The 9,801-nt window shown below is 44.8% G+C and overlaps 1 pseudogene; it reads left to right on the top strand.

Annotated features, from left to right (window-relative positions):
- Positions 1-1,461: 1,461 nt before the first annotated feature.
- LOC109679630 (general transcription factor 3C polypeptide 2 pseudogene) lies at positions 1,462-5,985 on the top strand (annotated as a pseudogene).
- The last annotated feature ends 3,816 nt before the right edge of the window (positions 5,986-9,801 follow it).

Genomic DNA, 9,801 nt, shown 5'->3' on the forward strand with positions numbered 1-9,801 from the left:
GGGGGACTCACTGAAGGTGGCAGGCTGTCTGGGAGAGGTGGCACTGGCTGCTCTGATGGTGGCAGCATGCTGGGACTGTATGGCGGGGGCACAGGCAGTTCATCTTCTGGATCCCTTTGCAGAATAGGCTTGGTCAGCTTCTGGTCTTTGGGCTTCCTTACCTGGGCCACAAAAACTCTGCTCTGTCCCTTTTTGTTGGCACAGAATCAGACCCAAGGGGGCATGGCCTGAGCCACCTGAAGCCAGGAGTCGATATAAGGGAACTGGTCAGGATGTCCAGGGCTTCCTATAATGATGTGATAAATGACCCTGACAGTGGGCAAAGATAGGGTATCTTCAGGGGGCCAGTTGACTCCAAAAGTGGGCCATTGTAGCTCACACACCATGTGCAGCCTTCCGGGAGACATTTTGATCCCATAATCTCCTGAGAATCCCTTCTTAAAATGTTTAAGCATATACTCTGATGCCCTTTGTCTCGGCCCTGAGCTCACTTTTATAGATTAATTAGCAATTTCTCAAGTCTTACAACCTTGCCTGAGACAATCTTCTTGTTCACTTTGAGAAAAGAGGCACTATAGGGAGGCCACTGTAGCAGTGTCCACAGAACTGTGGCAATAAGGACACCTTGCAAGTCCACAGAGGGGCAATGCATAATGTACCTGTGTGGTGTCTCTGCCTTGAATACTGTAGACCTAAAGAGCCCCTAGCATGCCAGGCTATCCTGGGAGAATTGCAGAAGCCCAAAGCACATGCAAAAGGGTTGTTATCTCTAATTGTCTCTTCGGATGGAAAAGGAAACAAGATGGGGTTTTCAAACTCATTAGCAAGACAAAGGTACATTAAGAGAAAACATTTCACAAATGTCCTTTAGGACTCTCACAACTGCACTGGGCCCTGCCCTCTCTGAGACTTCCACACAGAGCCTTTAATATAGCAGGAAGACATGCAAATAGGGCCTCCTTCTGCTCATGAAAACCAGCCCAGCCCTGACCTGCAGCTCTGGAGAGGAGCCAGCCCTGGATTCAGTTATCAGCACTGAACACAGATCACTCACCATGGAGTGGGGGCTGAGCTGGGTTTTCCTTGTTGCAATTTTAACAGGTGATTTGTGGAGAACAAGATGCTGAATGTGTGAGTGGACATGAGTGAGAGGAAGAGTGGGCATATGTGACAGTGTCCTGACCAGAATTTTCTGTGTTTGCAGGTGTCCAATGTGAGGTGCAGCTGGTGGAGTCTGGGGGAGGCTTGGTGAAGCCTGGAGGGTCCCTGAAACTCTCCTGTGCAGCCTCTGGATTCACCTTCAGTGATTACTGGATGTACTGGGTCCGCCAGGCTCCAGGGAAAGGGCTGGAGTGGCTCTCATACATTACTAATGATGGTGGTAGCACAAGTTACGCAGACTCCGTGAAGGGCAGGTTCACCATCTCCAGAGACAATAACAAGAATACACTGTATCTGCAAATGAACAGCCTGAGAGCCGAGGACACCGCCACGTATTACTGTGCAAAAGACACAGTGTGTGAACTTCAGTGTGAGCCCAGGCACAAACCTCCCTGCAGGGACGCGCACAACCAGCAGGGGGCGCGCAGGACACACTGAGCTCAGGGTCAGCCATGTGCAGGTGCAGAGGGAGTTAAGTGATGGTTTCCTGTCAGGGTCTGGAGCTTCCTCTCCACAGGACTGTTTCCCAAAGGAGATTCTGGTTTCCTGTTTCTGTGCTTTCCACTGATATTGCTAAACTAGAAAATGTTGCCTTTACATGTTATCTCTAGAGCTTCATGGAAGTTATAAAAACCAGACTCAGAAAAATAAGAATTGCTTATTTATTCTCATAAGTGGAATCTGGGGGGAAAAAAGTAAATAAAAGATGACATGAGAGTGGAAGAGAGTCTCCCCAAAACAGGGGAATGAAATCAGGGAGAAGTGATGGAGAAATGGAAAGGGTATAATTGGAGACTATATGAACAACATATATCATATAAACATATGAAAATACTACTATGAAACTGTAATTGTAATTTTATGCACTAATAAAGACATTTATTTTCACAGAAAGACACATTTTCACCTGCACAAATGCTAAGGTGTCATTCATGGGAACAGAAATTACTCTGCTGTGGTCACTAGAACCAGATCCTGAGGATGCTCAGGGGATCCTAGTGAGTGTTTTCCCATGAGAAAAGAGAACTCCATGGAATTCCATGATTAGGAAAGTCTGTGGAATTCATACTGGGTCCAGGACAGAGGTAATCCAGGTCCAGGGAAATAAAAGGATTGCATTTAAATCTCACTCTATTCCCCATGCATAAATGGACCCAGCACACTGAAGACTGATCAGACTGTCTGTTTCGACAAATCCACTTAATTTTCCTTGAGTTTCTTTCTGACTTCTCCCTGTTCTCCACTTTCCTCCTTAAAGTGGAGAATGTAGTCTCTATTCTCAAAACCAGTGTGGAAGTCTTTGACCTGGGACTTAGGTGTGGTTCTTGCAGACTGCAGAGAAAGCTGAAGGAACCCTCCAATCTCCATGACCCAGGGAACTCCCACTGTCTGTCATACTTCAACACATGAGGAAAAAAAAAAGTAAACTTAAGCCAAGAAAGATAAGATGCTTTGTTCAAAATGGGATGTGGAAGAAGCACTCATATTATTCTGATCTGTCACAGAGCCTCCTCCCTCACCTGTTTCTCTGGTAAGAGGAGTTGATGGACACCCAAGTCTTCTGTGACCTCTCAATTGAGGCAGTGCAATATGAATTCAGTTAATCCAAAGCACATATAGCTAACAATCAGAGACAGCAACTGCATGGACACTCACATCTTCTGTGACTACTGATATGAGGCAGAGGACAGGGGTAACTCATTTGACCCAAGGCACTTATGGCTGACCATCAGAGAGAGCAGCCTGGAAGTGTTGTGTAGGAGCTGAAACTGCAACATCCATGGAATTTCATCTTCTTCAAACCTTCTCTGAATAAATCAGACAGAGCCAGTGTGTCTAAGGCAATCTTGCTGCTGATATAGAGTGAACTGATGACCATGGGTCTAATACTATCTACTGAATATCATCACTGCCATACCATGATTAATATGGGGTGGAATAATTAGAACATGTAATCTGACATGTTAACACCTAGAAAAATTATACATTGATATAAAATCAGGCTCATGTCACAAATTACTTTGTTAGAATGCTTGGTATTCATAGCCAAGTAAGAGGAAAACATGAGAGTGGAGTAAATTTGCACAATGTGTATTTTTAGGAAAATTCCTTTGAGAGAGAAAGTGCAGACAGGACAAGAGAGACTGAAAAATCATTTCAGCAGTGTAGAGACATTAATTGACTAGCTTCCAAAAATAATTTGGGGACATGTGGTCTATAAATACTGACACAAACATCACTTGAGTGCAAGAGAATGGACATTGTACAGAGGTACACAAGGACCAAAGGAATCCTGACCTGAGGTCTTCACCATATATTATAAGAGGACTTACCATGTCTAAATTATTATTCAGGCTCCAAGATAAATTCTCCTCGAGCTGTGGGAGCTCACAGCTCTTTCCTCACACAGGGCTGAGACTTCTAGGAAGGCAGGACTGTGGTCCAAAAGATGAGACTGTTATGTCTTCTCCTGTGTCTGGTGAGAGCCTCCCATAGTGGGTGACCCCAAGTTCACACATGGGTCTTTAGGAAGGGGGTGGCTGACAGGGATGATTCTCCTTGTCCCCAGGTGTCCTGTCCCAAGTGCAGCTGCAGCAGTCAGGACCTGACCTGGTGAAGCCCTCTCAGACCTTGATCGTCACCTGTGCTGTCTGGATTCTCCAACACAATCAGTGGTCCCTTGTGGAATTGTACCCATCAGCCCACAGGGCAAGGTCCAGAGTGAATGGAATGAATTTATAATGATGGGGACACTCACTGCAACCCCTCCCTGAAGAGCTGAGTTACCATGACAGTGGAAATAGCCAAGAACAAGATCTCCCTGCAGCTGAGCTCTGTGACAACCAAAAACCCAGCAGTGTATTACTGTCTGGGAGATATAGCAAGGGGATTTGGTTTGAACCCAGACACAAGCCTCCCTGCAGGGGACAGGCATGGCCTGCAGAAGGTGCTCAAGACTCACCCAGCCCTGGGTCTCAGCGCAGAAGCAGGTGCAGGAGGGAATGGCCAGGGACTTCTATTGGGATCAGTTGTTTTCCTTCTTCTCCAAAGTCTCATATGCCTCAAGGGACATCTCTCTCTCTCTCTCTCTCTCTCTCTCTCTCTCTCTCTCTCTCTCTCTCACTTTCTCTCTCTCTCTGTTCTCTCACATCCTCACTGTTGCAGAAAAGGAGGAAATGATGTTCTCTGTTTATAGGTGAGATGGGACCAGTCAACAGCACAGGATGACTCTCTGAGGTACTGAGGAGATGAGAAGGAGGACAGAATTGAATACCGTAAAGTCCATGCTCAGAGGGTTCAGATGGAGTGAAGGACCATTGGAAGTTGGGCTTGAGGCTACCAATGTTACCCATGTGTCAAAGAATTTGCATGCAGCCTGCCAGTGACCTGAGACACTGTGGTGTTGAATTTGAAGTGACAAACTCATTTTCTAGAGAGATGCACTTGTGAAAATCATAATTACCAGTAAAAAGAAGACAAATGCTTTGTAGTAGAAGACTATGAAAGCTGTCTTTAGGGGATCCCAGCAATCTAGCAAGACCTCATCCATCTCAGGATCACAAGTGTAAAAGAATAAACTAATTTCAAGGACTTTCCTTTGAGAAGGAAAGGTATTTATGGGTATAAATGCTCATGGGTATTTGCAGGGTCAGATGATTCATTTCACCTATAAGGCACAATGGGTAGCAACCCTTTAGGTGGGCGCTATAAAAGCTGCAGACCACTCTGACTGCTGTCAGTGCCTTAGCCTGGCGTGAAAGCCTACCAGGATCCACCATCTCCTGCTTCTGGATACTACAATGGCATGGTGGTGATCTGGAACCTTCCCACTAACTCACCCTGCAGCAGACATGGCTCTCTGATGGCTCCGTAAAGCTCTTCCTGGTCCATATCAGGCAATGCACAGGAGTCAGTGCTGTAATGCTAACAGTCATTTCTTCCTAATCTCTGATGAACAACAGGAAAATCAAATTCTTGGAAGTTCATCAAACTTATCAACCATTAAACCGTATAAAGTTCTTCTTGACTACAGAGCTGGCCTGTCTGCTCCTCTACAGTGGTGCCACAGTGGCTCAGGACAGTTGCTGTGGCTCTTATAGACTCTGGGGTTCATTAAATTGATGCAGGTTGCATCACTGCTCCTGGAAAAGGCACTGTCTGGAGTCTCTCTCGGGATCCACCTGGCCTGGCACAGAAGCTGCAGGAAATATATCTGGGGAGCTCATTGCACTGTAATTCCTTACATGACATAAAACTCAATAAGTGTCAGGAGACCTGCAGAGAGAAGATTCCATATCTATGAAGCACATGTGGTGTCATATCAGGAAAGTCCTGAAGGTCAAGACTAGTCATCTGTTTCCTCTGTCACCTCAACTCCCTCTAAGCTAAAACATGGACTAGAACCATAAACAATCACTCTCTTCAAGATACAGACTTGGGTTCCTTCCATAATCTCGCTTTAGAGAATCAAGGCTGCATGCAGGAAAGAAAGGGATGTTGTCAACTCTGCCTGGACAAGCTGCAGCTTTTGTCTATTCCTAAGGTTAATTTCATCCCATCCATGGACATCTAGGGATGTTTGATATCCGGGGGACAGTCAGGACTGGTTAGGATCCACTTTGACCATGGCCTCTCCACATCATTGGGCCAAGCATACTTCAGCACTGTGGTCCAACATTCTTTCTACACAAAAGGCTGTGCTTCCCTCCAACCACCCATTGTCTTCTGCCCAATCACTACTCTTGGTCCACAGAGAACTCTTGCAATGACGTTCGCCAAGCACAGATGGCCTCCATGCACAAACCTAGAGGACCTGGACAGTGATGCTGCCAGGACAGGATCTTTAGTCTTAACTCTCCAGGATTACATAAATTCCTCCCTTTCCACAGACTTGTATGGTTATAACCTCCTGTGGGTACAGGGGCTCTCCTTGCACAGTGATTCCTTTCCCAAAACCATGGCTCACAAGAAACATTCAGGCCTGAAGTAGGCTTGGAAGTCACATTGCTCTTATTGAGCATGTTGTGAAGTGGACAAAGCTAAGTAAATGTAAGAAAAACTTGATAAGAGAATAATTACACTGAATTATGTTGTTAGAACTCTGAAATATGTAACAATACAAAATGAACTATTAGAAAACAGAAATGTTTTGAGTCATAATCTTACAATTTAGGGAAAAACTTATGAATCTGTAGCACACATTTGTGTACTACATATTTATGTGTTCACACATATATCTATGATTCACACACACACATACACACACACACACACACACACACAGTCATTCCCAGATTTCTATTGGCTTCTCTAATCTCTGGGAGTCAGGGCATAATTTCCTCATTTCCAAAGCTGTCCTTTATCTGTGAATATATCCACCACTCTGAAAAGCTCTTCCACTCAGTTTCTGTACTGGAATAAAATAACCCTAAGCTTTTTGACATGGAAGCTGAGCTTTCTGAGGACACAACCAGCATCCTGCACACAGGTGGAACACTGGCAAAGGAAACTAACCTCTCCTCTTAGGCCTTTACCCACAGAATGCATTCCACATAAAGATGCACAGTTAGACAACCAGATTTACCCAGAGAATGCCTTTGCTTAGATAAGGGTTCTTTCTCAATTTTGAAACAATTTTCTGGGATTTGTGAAATAACCTATAAGAACCACAATCATGATTCCTCTTTTTTTTCCTTTGGCTGTGGCTCCCAGATGTGAGTGTCCCAGGCATACAGTCAGGATGACATGGGGATGCTGTACATGAGCTCAGCTTTCACTCTGATTTTCTGACCCCAGGTTTCCTGTTTCAGGTGTGGCTTCAGGAGTTGGGACCTGGTCTCATGAAGCCCTTGTCAACTTTGCCCCTCATCTTGCTGCCAGTGGGTTCTCCAGAAATCTAGTGGCTACTGTTGGAACTGGGTCTGCAAGCCCTCAGAGAAGGGGCTGGTTTTGATGCAAAACATTGCTAATAATCAAGGCACACTTTATATTTTGTTCGTGTAAATCAAGTTACCATCTCAAGGGATGTGCAGATGAACAATTTCTCTGTGAAAGTGAGCTGTGAACTCTAAGAATGAGGCCTTGTATTAGTGACAAAGGGCCACAGCTAGGGGACTCAGTATAAGCTCAGACATAAACCTACCTCCTGCAGGGCACTCAACCAGCAATGCCACTTAGAATCAGTGAGGGAGACAAGCATCCACACACCCCCAGGAAGAAAATGTAGAAAGTGTAGACAAGGAAACTGAGGAGCAAGAGGCTTCTTCCTTACCTGCACCTAACCTGCAGTCACCCTGAGGTGTATAAAATGTGGTTGATATATGACGTCTCAAAGTAAAGTCTCTTTGTTAAATATTATTGACATATAAATTTTACTGTTTATTTACTTTCTCCTTATCATTTACATGAATTTCACTCAAAGAGCAAACGTTAATTGTATACACCTGAAATAAGACTGAAAGTCTTCTTCAAAAGTTAGGTGTCTTTGACGTGTCTAGTCATCACCTTCATCATCACCTTATTCATCATCTATAAATTCACCTGCCAATTTTGTACCCAGGAGGAGGGGTTCATCCCATGCTGCAATAAATGTGTGTGATTTGAAGTTAAGTCCTTCACATTACTTTCCACAGGGTGTGACAACATGTAGCTCTGTCTTCTGCTGGGATTCTTCAGAACCTGTCCCCAGGCCTGGCAACACCCCCATGTGGAGCCCTGTGCTCAGGCGAGGGAGAGGAAGAGGGGGATCCTGAGTGGCCGCAGGGACAGTGATCAGGGTCTGATCTGTGTTCTCTCTATCCAAGGTGGCTGTGAAGAAGTAGGTTTAGCATTTCCATTATGGAACTTATACAATCAAGTTCTCTCTATGTCACTGTTGCTCTCTGTGTCTCATACACAGATTTCAATATATATATCAGCATAAATAGAGAAAATATATTTGTTACATAAAATACTGCAGTTTCACAATATGCATGCTTGTTTTCTAAAGAATGTTCTCATAATTCTACTTTCACTGATTCCCTTTATCAGATTTCCTCTTATCTGTGTTTAAATTTTGATAAAAACACTTATTTGTGTGTTGAATAATATCATGGTCCTGGTTATGGTTTTCTGTGACACGGGCAGAATGAACAGAAGAACCTGAATTCATCTTTAGCCTTCCACACACACACACATTCCTGAGATATTGCTGAGGTGTGATCCTCACACACACACACCACTGTCCCTCACAGCTGACCTTGGACCTCACTTTACAGCACATCCTGGACAGCCAAGGGCAGCTCCCTCTCCTCCACCCTGTTCTTCCCCTCACCAGGGGGCAGCTTCTTCAGTATCCTGTCTAGTGTTAAAAAGATGAGAGCTTCTGTTTCTGGCACGTTGTCCCAGGTTCACCTACACTCTCAGCCCCTGGAGGAACACCCCTCCAGAACATTTCATCACCTGAGAGGTAGAAAGATCCTCACTTTAGGAATTTCTATATTACAGCTTCCTGGATTCATCCCTAAAATCTCAGACTTCCTCATTCATGACTTACCATGCCCTTTGCCCTTGTCTTTCCAGGTTATGCCATGAATATCGTGATGTCATTTTCACCTAAGAGATTAGAATCACGCTTCTGTTAACAGATCAAAGATGCCCTCTGAAGGTTCTTCTAGTTTCTGCTGCAACATGCAAATATCTTAAAAACCACTATGCAAAAGTTCAGCAAAAAGAAATCCTGGAAGATCTAATTATAGCTTCTCTTGAAATTTTCTCCATCAGAGAAGAAATGTCAGTTAGAATCCCCACAAAGTGACCTGAGAAAAAGGAAAGTCCATGAAACACGTGAGACCAACTTCCCTGGCACAGAAGGGACTGGAGGCACAAATGGAGGAAGCACACACAAGGTGGTCATGAGCAGATGGAGGACAGATGGAGATGAGGACCACTCCAGGAATCCCAGGTGAGCACCATAGTGGCTCCCCTCAGGACTCTGCCATGGGGAAGGAAGGAAAGAGCTCAGAAAGGCACCCAGAGCCTTCTCCAAACAGATCCTGCAGGGAAGGACTCTCACAAATATTACATAATTTGTGAAAATAAATTATCACCATAGCAATCAGCCAGCCAGTTAGCCAGTATTACCTAAGGGGTCAAGGTAATCTATAGGGAACCATGTTGGGAGGAAAAGTCAGGGGGAAATAAACCACAGGCCTGGAGAATCCTTGTGAAGGTCACAAAGCAGGGAGTCATAGCTATTTCTTCATGAGAACACAGAATTCTCCCCTCCACAATGACTATCCCACTTAGTGTTGTTAGAGTGGATGAAATCTGAACCTTCTTCCATAAACACTGGTCTCTATCTGATGAGGAGAATTTACAAGAACTCAGCAAAGTCAGGGGCAACAGAGAAGGACACATTAGAGAATCTAAGTCACCTGGAGCCTGACTCCTACACCTGCCAAACCCAGCTAAGGACTCATCTCCTGGGCTCAGGGTCATTTTCTCTTGTCCCCTTGGTGTTATTCCCAAATTTAGTCTGAATCCAGGCTTGTGTTAGATGCAGGTGAGTCCATGGACTGCACTTAGTGTCACAGACCAAGCAGGATATGTGCATTGCCTGCAGGGAAGTGGCATGCATGCTTGGAGCTTACTGAGCAGTGA

The sequence above is a fragment of the Castor canadensis genome, chromosome 3 (assembly GCF_047511655.1).
Source record: "Castor canadensis chromosome 3, mCasCan1.hap1v2, whole genome shotgun sequence".
Taxonomy (NCBI): Eukaryota; Metazoa; Chordata; class Mammalia; order Rodentia; family Castoridae; genus Castor; species Castor canadensis.